Below are 13,594 nucleotides of genomic sequence, written 5' to 3' on the forward strand. Positions count from 1 at the left end.
TCACCAACATGACCACCTATCCACACACTCACTATCCACCTCACCAACATGACCACCTATCCACACACTCACTATCCACCTCACCAACATGACCACCTATCCACACACTCACTATCCACCTCACCAACATGACCACCTATCCACACACTCACTATCCACCTCACCAACATGACCACCTATCCACACACTCACTATCCACCTCACCAACATGACCACCTATCCACACACTCACTATCCACCTCACCAACATGACCACCTATCCACACACTCACTATCCACCTCACCAACATGACCACCTATCCACACACTCACTATCCACTCACCTACCAACACACTCAGCCACATATCCACTTTACTCACGTAACCACTTGCCCAAATAATACACCTCACCGACTTATCCAATCGCTAACTCATTCTCATTCTGTGGAAAACAGTACCTTTCAGTAAATTTCACAAAATAGCAGCTAATGGTGTCAAATTGGGATTGTGTTCTGTGCTGATCTTCTTGGCAAGTGTCCGTGTTGATCCCTGCTCTAAGGGAGATTTTCTGCATCCTCGATCAGAGTCTAGCTTTTTAAATGTAAGCAGGGAAGTGCCCAGTTTTCTGTCTGCCCAGGGCAAGTTGCAATGTTGCTGACACTGATCACAAGACGTGGGTTAGTATCTTGTAATAATTCAGAACATGTTCACTTTTGCCCTAGGCTGAACAAAACTTAGAACAGTTGGTCAATTGGCTGGTGACTGCATGTGGATTGTAGTTTGTCAGGATGGAGGAGGTTACACAGAGGATGAAGGGCATTTCCTTGAAGATATTTTTAAACAATGATAAGAATTTTAAAATGAAACCTGGCTGGAAAAGGAAGTGATTAGCAAACTGATGTAGTTCCATGGGGTTCTTCTGCAGATGTGAATATGTTTCCTACCACATTGACTACATCCCAAAATTATTTCCTTGGCTGTAAGGTGCATCAGAACAACCTGAAATTACAATAGGTGCTATACAAATACAATTCTTTCTTAATGCATTATATACTAATGATCTTTTAAAAAATAGAAGAAAAAGTACTGTTAAAATGCAATATACAAGGAGTTGACTGGCTCAGTGAGATCCTTCTCCCCTGGAGCAGTGATAATTAAGGAAATTTAGCATGAGTGTTTAAAATTAAGATGGCTCTGAAAGCGATTATATGCAAAATGGCATGAACTGCATGATGGGTTGCCAAGGTTAGGTTCATCTAATACACAAAGGAATCACAGAATGGCAGGACTGTTATGGAGGTGCAGGAGGAGGCCATTTGACCCATCATGTTGGTACTGGCTGTTGGAGCATTTTGATTTAATGCCGATTTCTTGTCTTTCCCTTGTCACCCTGCAAGTTGCTTCTATTCAAATGACTATCTAACGCCCTTTTGAATGTCTCAATTGAACTTGCCTCCACCACACTTCCAGACCCTAACTACTTGCTGTGTGAAAAAAAGTTCTTTTTTTTTACCCCATCCTGTATTTGCTTCCTTTGCAAAACAGTTTAAAAATGTACATCCTCTTAAAAGCAGGAACATTTTCTTTCTGGATTCTCTGTGCAGGCCGCTCAGTGACTTAAACGATTTCTACCCGATCTCCTGTTAGTCTCCACCTACGTAAGGAAAACTGTGCCTACTTCTCTAATCTCTTCATGCAGAGACATCTTCCAGACACCGTCCCATGCATCCATATCATTCCTAACATGTGACACCTTGAACTGTACACAATGTTCCAGCTGAATCCTAAATGGAATCAGGCTATTGCAATGAACGTGTTCACGTAGCCAGTTGTTAAAATCGGTCTCAGAGGGTGCTGAAAACCGTTTTAACAGTAACCTTCAAGCTGAAATTTGATAGGCATAGGAAGAGAACGTTTTGAGAGGGGAGGGGAGGGGAGAGGAGAGAATGGGGTCGTATGACCGAGTGACTTGCTTATTTTCCCCTGAAGCTGACTAAATCCATACATAGGCCTTTTTGTGCGTGATTATCACTTCCTTCCAGACACAACTGGAGGCAGGAAAGAAACCATTTTGTAAACGAAACGTGAAGTGATGAGGAGCTTGCCAGCTCAAAAAAGTATTAATGCAGCCCAATGCGGAAGGTAAGGCGCTGTCTGCTGGGATTCGGACGGGAACGAAGGAAGAAAGCTTTAACTGAATTCGTTTGGGCCACTAGAGTTTTGCACTGTTATAGTTAACCCATTATACAAAAGGTGGTTCTGGGGTAGGGAAGATCTTTCGATACAGGAATAAAATGCTTGCCGAAGGTGATTCGCTGGAGAGCGAGACTGAAACATTTAAGATCTTGAAGTATGAGCGAGTCTTAAAGTGCCGGCTCAATGAAGTATTTTCTTGTTTTTCTTCCATAAACAACTTGGGTTTAAAACCGCGCCCTGAAGTGTCGGTCAGACTGCAGGCGGCTGAGGGAGACACGCGAATCCATGTGTAACCCAGCGAATAGCCCAAGACAGACCGAGAGCTGGATAGAGACTGATTCAGGCAGAGGGAAGAGTACAGACTGTAGGAAATGAATTAACGAGGTGCAGAGATATCTCAGACTGTGGGGAACAATATACTCTCTGGTATGAACAGAAAGCTGAGTAAGACAGGGGCTTTTAACTGAAACATTTGTCCAAACCCCTCACAATGGAAAGGTATCTTTACTCCATCGTTTTGACTAAAACAAAAAACGTTCTCGAGATGGGAGCATTGATGCATTTATTGCCCAATTCCTAGCCGCTCAGCGGAGGGTGGTGGTGAGCTGTGTCCTGGAACCTTTGCAGTCCATGTTGCTTGACAGAGGGGTTTCCAGGATTTTGACCCAGCCACACTGAAGGAACCGTGATACGGTTCCAACTCAGGGTGGTGTATGAATTAGAAAGAGAACTTAAAAGATGGTTTTCTGCTGCTCTTCTCCTTCCAGTTGGTAACGTGTACAGGTTTGGAAGGTGCTGTCAAAGAGTTCTTGGGGAAATGAATGTACTGGTGTCCATTTCATGGTATGCAAAAGGATTGGAGGGGCTCTTGTGGTGCGTGTGATGGAGCCCCTACCTCACCAATGTGGTTAGTGCCTGGAGTCTGCAGAATTCGGTGCATTCAGCTGTTTCTTGATATATTGTGGAATGAATTGAGTTGCTTGAAAACCTGTATCTGTGAGGCTGGGATCCTAGGAGACCAAGATGGATCATTCACATGATACTTCAGACTGAAGACTGAAGCAAATGGTTCAGCCTTGTTTGTTTGCATCAGTGTGCTGGGCTCTTCATCAATGAGGATCGGAATATTAGTGATAGTTGTTTAATTGTCCAACACCATTCATGTTTGGATGCAGAGCTTTCCTCTGATCTGTTGGTTGTGGGATCACTTAACCCTGTCTAACTCTCACTTCTTCCACTGTTTGACATGCAAGTAGTCCTGTGTTGTACCTTCATATAACACTTCATATTTCGATGTTACTGTTGCTGATTCTTGCATGCCCTCCTGCATGCACCATTCAACCAGGGTTGATTATAATGTAGAGTAGAGCCCTGTGGTTGAATACAATTTTATTTTATGTTGATGGCTCACAGCACCTCCTGGATGTTCTGTCTTGAGTTGCTAGATCCCTTTAAAATTTATCCACAGCGGTAGCATCAGGCATCATGATAAGGATTATCCTCAGTGTGAAGATGGGGCTTCCTTTTCATGAATACTGTGCTGTGGATATTCCTGCTGATACTATCAGAGACACGTTTGTGATATGTACGTTGTTGTGGATGAGATCAAGTAGGTTTTTCCCTCTAGTTGGTTCCCTCACCAGATGCCGTGGCTAGCAGTAATGTCCTTTAGGACGCACCCAGCCATGTCAGTACTGGTGCTGCTTTTGGTAATGGCCATTTAAGGCCTCCGCCCAGGGTACAGTCTATCTCCTGAATGCAAGCAACAATTGGCATTCATCATGGACAACTGATTTATCAACTCAGAGAGAGGGGTGGTTGATGAAAAGCAGGAGGTTTCTTTGTCAGTGTTTGATCTGATGTTTTGAGACTTCAGTGTTGGAGTAAATGTTGAGGACTTCTGGTGTAAGTCCCTCATGACTGTGTGTAGTGGCACTACCACCTTTGAATCTTTCCTGCCTCTGGAACTCGACATACCCAGGCCTGGTGACTGTGGTGCCTGGGACATGGTGTGACTATGCCTAGGTAGTCTATTACTAGTCGGGGCACAAGATCCCAGACGTTGTTTATGGTGTCCAGTGTCTAGATCAATGCTTGGTGGCTTTCCAGTTACATTGCTTTTCTTAGACTTTCTAATGGTCTCAAAAAACCTCAGTGACTTACTTAGCCATTTTAGAGGGCAGTTATGAATCAGTCATATTGTAATAGGTCTGGAGGTATGTGTAGACCATACTAGGTAAGAACAGTAGATTTCCTGTGCTATAGGGCAACTCTGAATTAGATGGATTATTACCCCACAATCAACAATGATTTCATGATTGATATTAATAAAGCAGGATTTTTTTAAAAAAATGTGTAATTAAATGTATATTTCACATTCTTCTCTGGTGAAATTTGACGCCATATTTGCCAAGCATTAACTAGACATCTGGATTACTAGGCCAATGACATTAGCATTGTGACAGAGGAATGCTGCAGTGTGACCCCCACAGCCATCGCTGATAGATCCCTTTATGAGCAGACCCTGTGCACCCTTTAGTGTACGCCAGCATGACTTCCCTTGACTGTGGTTTTTGTCTGTACCTTGCACAAGCCGGTGCTGCAGAGAAAGTTTGTGGGAGAATGGTCTGTGGCAGATATCCACATGAATAAGACATCAGGTAGACTTAGAAATCATTAATCATAAGGCACTTCTCAGGAGTTGAATAACATCTGCTTTCTGCCAGTGTACAATCTGATGTCAGACTGGTACATGGCAGCTTTGCCTGACTGTGAATGTGCCCCTAAGTGGCTTCAGAATTACTGAGTGGCACAAAAACATCTAGTTGCAGTACATCCATCTCAGTGACTGAGACATGCCTATTTACTGATGGATATTAAATAAATGCATTAAAAAACATAAAATGTAGGTTTGCATTTAACAGTCGCAGAACCTTACACTAGTGAACTCCCAAGTGTGTTTGTTTGCTTTCTTAATTAGCTTCTGACGGTGCTCCTCCCTTCACTGCAGTGGGAGCAAGCTGCTGACCTCTTCACTCCTTCTGTTGACCTTGGTGGGCATCTGCCAGCTGTTTGAGGCCATGACGGCCCCCTGTCCAGCTCATGTGAATACTCTACCTTCCTTCCCAACAACTTACTGTAAAGTTAAAGCTACCGTAGTCCTAACAGGCTGTAGGGTTATTCCCTCATTAGGGAGGGACAACTGGGTGCTGATGATTTAACCAGAGAGTCACCACACCTCAGGTGAGGGGTGGGGTGGGGGGAGGGAGGTTGAGATGGAGAATTGTTCATGGTAACCTCATTTGGTGCAGGAATCGAACCCATGCTGTTGGCAGCTTTCTGCGTTGCATCCAGCCAAATGAGCTAACTGCCAAATTGGCAGGGAAGGAGGGGGATAAATGACTGTTTTTTTGTGAGGGGAGTGTGATTGAAGTTTATTATGAGGGAACTTGGATTCTAGGTTGGAGTTAAATAGGGTTTTGATTTTAGTTCTGTGACAGTGACTTTTTTCTTAAAAAACAGAATAAGAGAATGACTAGAGGAAGGGTTGTAAAGGGAATTTGTGCACAGAGCCTAAAGAGATAGGGGAGATCCTTAATGAATACTTTAGTGTTCACAACTGAGGGGGACCCAGTTGTAGAGGAGGACAGTGTGAAACAGGCTGGTAGGCTCGAGGAGGTCGATGGTAGTAAGGAAGATGTGCTAGGAATTTTGAGGAAGTTGAAGATAGATAAGTCCCCTGGGCCTGATGGGATTTATCCAAGATTTCTATGGGAAGTGAGGGAAGAGATTGCAGGGCCTATGGCGATGATCTTTTCGTTCTCACCATGCACGGGTATAGTGCTGGAAGATTGGAGCAAGGCAGACTTCATTCCCTTGTTCAACAAAGGGAATAGGGATAACCCCAGAAATTACAGGCCAGTTGGTCTCGCATCAGTGGTGGGCAAATTATTGGAAAGGGCTCAGAGATAGGATTTATGATCACTTGGAAAGGCACAGTTTGATTTAGGATAGCATGGATTTGTGAGGGGTAGATCATACCTCACAAACCTTATTAAATTCTTTGAAGGGGTGACCAAACAGTGGATGAAGGTAGAGCAGTGGAAGTGGTATACATGGATTTAAGTAAGGCGTTTGATAAGGTTCCCCATGGTAGGCTCATGCAGAAGGTAAGGAGACAGGGGATAGGGGAAAATGTGGCGGATTGGATTCAGAATTGGTGCAGATCTTTAAAGTGAAGATTGGGTGATACTTCACTATGGTTGAGTATCTGTACAGGGTATTGCTGAGCAAAAGACTTGGATCTTTTTTGCAGCTTGTGATAAGATGTGTGATAAGCAAGATGATTTCAACATTTTGATTTTTCTTTTCATTTTGTGTAATAAACTTGTGTTCTTTTATTGAAAGCACATTAAAAGTCTGTTGCGAATATGTTTCTGTGACCACCATGGTAACTAATTACAAATGTAAAACTTATGGTCTATCAACCCAAATTTCACTTTGGTGCCTGATTTATCCAGTTTTACTGGGATCATAACAAGAAGATATATATATTGTTGGGACAGCATGGGGTTGAGGGAAAAGCTGGGCTTTTCTTGAGTCGGGCTGAGTTGTGTTGGAAGTGACAGGGAGAAGTTTAAAAACTCTGCAACTCAAATTTAAGACTTACAGAGATATGTCTTCAGTTCAGGACAGGAAAGACATTGTGAATTTACTGTAGTTATGCCTTGTTTCCTGTAGTTATGCCTTGTTACTGGGCCTGCTCAAACTGTTTGCTGATAGATTGAAGTCATGTACCTGCTCCATCCCAGACAGTAAGATGTGAGCCTACCCCACTACCTTACAACTTGCTTTCTGATCTATCTCTGTTCTCAGCAAATCAGTATGATCACCTACATTTAATGACTGGGATTTATTAATAAATGGGAATCCAGTATTGATCCCAGTGGTAATGGGAACTGCAGATGCTGGAGAATCCAAGATAATAAAATGTGAGGCTGGATGAACACAGCAAGCCAAGCAGCGTCTCAGGAGCACAAAAGCTGATGTTTCAGGCCTAGACCCTTCATCAGAGTAGGCCCGAAACGTCAGCTTTTGTGCTCCTGAGATGCTGCTGGGCCTGCTGTGTTCATCCAGACTCACATTTTATTATCTTTGATCCCAGTGGCTCTTCTTCTAGATCATGTTGCACTTAGGCCCAGATTGACAGCCTTCCTGCCAACCAGCACTCCAACAAGGCAGAGATAATGGGAACTGCAGATGCTGGAGAATCCAAGACAACAAAATGTGAGGCTGGATGAACACAGCAGGCCAAGCAGCATCTCAGGAGCACAAAAGCTGACGTTTCGGGCCTAGACCCTTCATCAGAGCTCTCTGATGAAGGGTCTAGGCCTGAAACGTCAGCTTTTGTGCTCCTGAGATGCTGCTTGGCCTGCTGTGTTCATCCAGCCTCACGTTTTGTTGTCTCCAACAAGGCAGCATTGCTAACAGCAGAAGTGAGCTCAACTGTTACTTCTACTTGTGACACTGTGATTTAAGACCAATGTCTGGAGGCAGTGGCCCAGTGGTCTTGTTACTGGGCCTGTAATCTAGGGGCCTGGGCAATGTTCTACTGACATTGGTTCAAATCCCACCGTGGTAGATGGGAAACTTGAATTCGATATACGTTTGAAAAGAAAAAGCTGACCTAATTAGTGACTGCATACTGTTGATTTGTTGTAAAAACCCACCTAACATCCCTGAAGGAAGGAGGGAAATCTGCCATCCTGGAATGACCTACATGTGACTTCAAACCAACAGCAATATGGTTGACTTTTAACCACCCTCTGGGCAATTAAGGGTGGGCAATAAATGCTGGCCAAGCCAATGATGCCTATGTCCCATGAATGAATAAAAATGAATTCAACTCATGGGATCAGGACCTGTGTCAGATAATGGCCTCATCGCCGGTGTTAAGATATTTCAAAGATTCTTTTTCACTCTCTCCTGTTACTCACGCAAGCTTCTGAAACCCGAGGGTTTTGGGTCTCGGCCCGAAACATCAGCCTTCCTGCTGCTCTGATGCTGCTTGGCCTGCTGTGTTCGTCCAGATCTACACCTTGTTATCTCTGGTCTTAGATTATTTTTGTTTTGATTTCTTTTCTCTTTCAAACCTCATGTTTAGTGGAGTTCAGGTTACGGTTGGTCTATGGCTGCCCTCCAGACCAAGAGGTAGAAACTGTTGATGCTTCTGGTGCTCAGGCTTCATTTGCTGCGGTTGCCTGGCGTGGTGTCCCTCGACAGTTTAAAAATACAAATGTGCAGACAGCAGGGTGTAAACCTGTCTGTGCTATGGTTAAACTGAACTTAACAGAGTTGTGGGGTCGGGGGGTGGGCGATGGAGGTTGCTTGTGGCTGCTGGACATCTAATATTTAACATTATGCAACAGAGGTTTATGTAATCTTCTGCACTGCTAAATTATGTGAGCTGTCTGTACTCTCACTTCATTCTACAACTGAGTCAGGACAAATCAGAAATCCCATTTTCAGATTTGCGGTGCATATTTTACATTGGTTCAAAGTTGAATTCACTTTGCTGAGTTACTGCGTCTATGAACACCCGAAAATTCAATGGTATCAGTTGTTTTTTTTCTGAGAGGTGGAGCCTGACATACAACCTTAAGGATAGGCATATTTGGTTTATTACTGTACAGTAAAAAGTGTTATCTTGCGTGCTTTAGCTGCCAACATTTGCATAGAGTTTAGGTTTACAAGCCCAGGTTCACAGAGTTAATAATTATTATTTCGCATCTAATTTGTGTTTTATTTCTCGTTCGATTTTCGAAAGCCAATCAAAACCTCGTGTAGGCTGGGAGACCCATCATGTCCTGACTTACGCGAGTCTCTACAAGCCGAGCGAGCAAGAGAGGGAATTCCAATTGCATTGTTTTCAATAAAACTCACTTTATGTTCCGTGTTTGAATGGTGGATTTTGCAAGAATTGCTCAGTACTGTATATCTATCAAATGCTTAAAAATCCTGCATCACAACACCCCATAAACTCACTTTTTTTTTACAGCCCCTAACACAAGTTGCAGTTCAAGCACTTGTAAACAAACTAGCATTTTAATTTGTCCTTCCTCACAGATTGAATTGCTGGCTTTAGTGAGACGCATGGTACATGGGTAGATGTATAAGGGATATGCCTGGGAAAATGCTCACCTGTAGAGGATCTAGTAAACTGTGGAGGCTGGTATTTGATATCTAGTATTTCAGCAGTAAGATTTAATGTTGTGCTGGCTGCAAGGTGCACAGGTTTCTGGCTCAGTCATACAGCATAAAAGAGGCCATTCAGCCTATGAAGTCTGTACTAATTCCACTTTCCATCCTTGAATACTATAATGTTTCAAGTGCTTATCCAAGTACCTTTTTTTTAAAAAGGCTGCGAAGTTCCTTCCTCTAGTACCCTCTGAGGCAGTGCATTCCAGACTTTCACTGCCCACTGGGTGAAATACGTTCTCCTCAAAGCCCCTCTAAACTTCCTGCCCTTCACCTTAAAAAGATGTCCCCCCATTATTGATCCTTCAACTAAGGGAAGGAGTTACTTTCTATCCACCCTGATGACACCCCTCATACACCTGTATCAGTCCCATTGGCCTTCCCTGTTCAAAAGAAAACAATCTTAGCCTATCCAGCCTAGCTTCGAAGCTAAAATGCTGCAACCCAGGCAAAGCCTGGTGGCTGTCCTCTGCACCTCTTCTGGTGGGATCACATCCTTCCTACAGTGCAGTGACCACAACTGTAGACAGTACTCCAGCTACGGCCTCATCAAAGTTTTGTACATCTCCAAGATAACATTCCTGCTCTTTCTTCTATGCCATAACTGAAAAAGGCAAATAAGCCCAGTATTATGTCTTTATTAACGACTATATCCTGCCACTTTCAGGGATCTGTGGGCAAGCACCCCAAGATCTCTCCTCTCCTGCGAGCTTGTTGCTGTCCTGCCATTTTGAATGTTCCTTTGTCCCTTCTTCCAAAGAGCATCAGCTCACACTTTTCAGGATTAAATATCTGTCATGGACATGTCGCCGTGGGAGTGGGAGGGGGAGTTAAAGTGAATGGCAACCGAGAGGCCAGTTTGGCTGATGTGAGCAGAGCTCGGGTGCTCCACAAACAGGTCCCCAAGCCTGCATTTGGTCTCCCTGATATAGACAAAACCACATCGGGACTTTTCCAGCTCCACATTTATTGCCCATCCCCGGCCACCTCCATTGCCAGAGTGAGGCCAACGTAAACTGGAGAAACGAAACCTCATATTTTTCCGAGGGAGTGTACAGCCCAGTGGCTTGAATATTGACTTCACCAGCTTCAAAATGTCTCCTTCCCCCAATCTGTCCATTTTCCTACTCACCTATCCACTCCACCCTTCCCACGGGCTAATCACAATATTCCCCTACATGTATCCATCTATCTCCATCTCACCTACACCCACCCCAGTCCTACCCCCTCCCTCTATTTATTTCTGAGCACCCCCACCCTCCCAGTCCTGAAGAAGGGTTTTGGCCCGAAACATTGACTTGCCTGCCCCTCAGATGCTGTCTGACCTGCTGTGCCTTTCCACCTCCACACTTATTGAACATAGAACATAGAGCACGACGGCATAGTACAGGCCCTTTGGCCCACTATGTTGTGCTGACCTATTATCCTACTAAGATCAATCTACCCTGCATATCATACATTTTACTATCCTCCATGTGCTTATCCAAGAGTCGCTTAAAAGCCTCAAGTATCCGATTCCATTACCACTGCTGACAGCGCATTCCACACATGATTGACTCTAGCTGCCAGCGTCTGCAGTCTTTAATGTCTCCTTATATTAGTATGTCAGGCTAATAGAATAGAGTACAGAATAATGTAGAGAAGATGCAGGGAAAGATCTACTCCAATATATGAGAGGTCATTCACAAGTCTGATAACCACATGGAAGAAGCTGTTCTTGAATTTTGTTGGTAATGTGATTCCAAACTTTGGTATTTTTTCCCTGACAGAATTTGATTTGATTTATTGTTGTCACGTGTACCTAAGTACGGTGAAAAGTTTTGTTTTGCATGTAGTACAGGCAGATCATAATGTAAATGGATGTACGGATCATTGGATGTTTAGACAAAGTGAGGCATGCAAGTGAAGAAGAGCTTATAGCTGGGGTGGGAGGGGCGTTGGATTATGTTCGTTGCCTTGGTGAGGCAGTGGGAAGGGTAGAAAGAGTCAATAGATGGAAGGTTGGATTGCGCAATGGACTGGCTGTGTTCCCAACTATGTAATTTCTTGCTGTCTTGGCCAGAGCAAATGTCGTACCAAGCTGTGATGCATCTGGACAGAATGTTCTCAATCAATATCAAATGTCTATAAAAATTGGTGAGAGTCATTGTGACTATGCCAACTTCTCCTCCTCCTGAATAAAGGCAGATGTGAGATACTACTTTCATACCCTGCCAGTGTCCTGTAGCTACATGCACAGATTGTCGCCTTAATCTCTAATGGGCTGCACTTTTTCCCTGGTTATCCTTTCTTCTTTTTATATATTCACTTGTGAGAGGTGGGCCTCTCTGACTGACCAGCATTCATTGCCCATCCTTAGTTGCCCTTGAGAACATGGTGACGAGCTGCCTTCTTGAACCACTGCAGTCCAAGTTCTGCAGGTTGACCCACAATGCCCTTGGAGAGGGAATTCCAGGATTTTGGTCCAGCGACAGTGAAGGAATAGCTATTTTTGGTGTTTTTCTTCCTCTTGGTGTTCACTTCCCCAAGGCAGATCTTGGCAGGTCTCAGCCTGTTTTCTTAGTGGTATAAGGGCAAGTCTGTCGACAGCTTGTGTCAGAGTCTCGGCTTGGCATGCAAGTGCATCCTGTCTGGGCATGTTCCTGAGGCACCGGGGGAGAGGTGGCAGTTTCAGAAGCAGTGATGGTTTCTGTGGCGGCCTCGTCGAGAATGACAGCACAGGTCTTCTGGAGAGCAAGATAAGCAAAGGATTCATCAAAGACTGTTGAGTTTTTAATTTATTCCTTTATTTTCCTAGTTTAAACGATGGAAGACTTTAATGATAACTATTACCTTTACTTCGTTACTTCATAGGATAGTAGAAAAATAATGTTTAACTTTTTAACTTTCGTTTCTCTTACTATTTAAGTATTTTTTATTCCTGGGTACTTTGGTGCCTATGATGGCACCATGTGTGTTGGCATTGTGCATTGTTCGTTATACTGCTGTACTTGAGTAAACGTGACAATAAAATCTAAATAGTAAATATTTCCAACTCAGGATGGTGAGCGGCTTGGAGGGGAACTTGCAGGTGATGGTGTTCCCATGTATTGACAGCACTCGTCGTTTTACATGGAAATGGATGTGGGTCTGGAAGGTGCTCTCTAAGTAGCTTTGAATTTCTGCAGTGTGTCTTGTAAACAGTGCATATTGCTGGGCGTCAGTGGTAGATGTTTGTGGATGTAGTACCAAGCAAGCGGGCTGCTTTGTCCTGGATGGTGTCAAGATTCTTGAGTGTTGCTGGGGCTGCACTCATCCAGGCAAGTGGGGAGTATTCCATCATCATCCTCACTTGTGCCTTGGAGATGGTGGACAGCCTTTGTGGAGACAGGAATTGAGTTACTCACTGCAGTATTTCCCTGGTTTTCCTCTTTTCCCTTAACATACCTATAGAATATCTTGGGGTTCTCCTAATTTTACCCATCAACTTTTTTTTTACTGTCGCCTGTTTACAGCCCTGATTGCTTTCTAAAGTTCTCCCTGTGCACTTTCTATACTCCTTAGATCCTTTATTGAATTGCTCCTTTTGCAACTGCTAAACATCTCCTCCTCTTATCCAGTCCTGAATATTCCTAAACGTCCATGGTTCTCTGGGGTTGTTGCTCCCATCTTTCAGCCTAAAGGCTGAGTGACAAGAAGAGGAGAACACAGGAGGGAAAGACACTGATCTGGGCCAAACACAAAAAATGGGGCGATCAATGTAATTAGCTTGGGTATGAGAAAAGACATGCAGGAAATTCAGGTTCCATAGGTATGGCAGAGATTAGGAAGGATCTGTACTCATGGTAACTGAAGGATGTAAAGATGATGGTTGTGCTCCAGGTCTAAAGTTTGGATGAAGTTGATTTGTAGACTGTGCTGAGTCTGTTTTGTGTATCAATGAACCAGTGTATAGATTCAGAAAGTAGTGGATAGGGAATGCATCCAGAAGCTGCATTTGGAACAAAGTAAGGTAAGATTATCCAGTGGAATCAAAGGACCAAGGAAATAATTGGGAGTTGACCATTTGTCAGTGAAGATTGATCAGGGGATGTAGCAGGATGCTCCAATATTGGCACATGGACCCACAGATCTGGCATACCAACGGGGAAGAAAGAAACAATAACTGAGGATCAAAGAAACA

General features: G+C 43.8%; 1 protein-coding gene across 3 annotated transcripts in view; it reads left to right on the forward strand.

Annotated features, from left to right (window-relative positions):
• Nucleotides 1-1,792: 1,792 nt before the first annotated feature.
• The window catches only part of LOC125456342 (monocarboxylate transporter 13-like), a 40,058-nt gene continuing 28,256 nt past the window's right edge, over nt 1,793-13,594 (forward strand). For 2 of the 3 annotated variants that reach the window (XM_048539378.2, XM_048539379.2), the window contains exon 1: nt 1,794-2,121. The gene's annotated coding sequence lies outside the window, so the exon portion shown is untranslated. Of the gene's footprint in view, nt 2,122-13,594 lie in introns of all 3 variants that reach the window. The other variant, XM_048539375.2, reaches the window with a different exon arrangement.

This window comes from Stegostoma tigrinum, chromosome 8, assembly GCF_030684315.1.
Source record: "Stegostoma tigrinum isolate sSteTig4 chromosome 8, sSteTig4.hap1, whole genome shotgun sequence".
Lineage (NCBI taxonomy): Eukaryota > Metazoa > Chordata > Chondrichthyes > Orectolobiformes > Stegostomatidae > Stegostoma > Stegostoma tigrinum.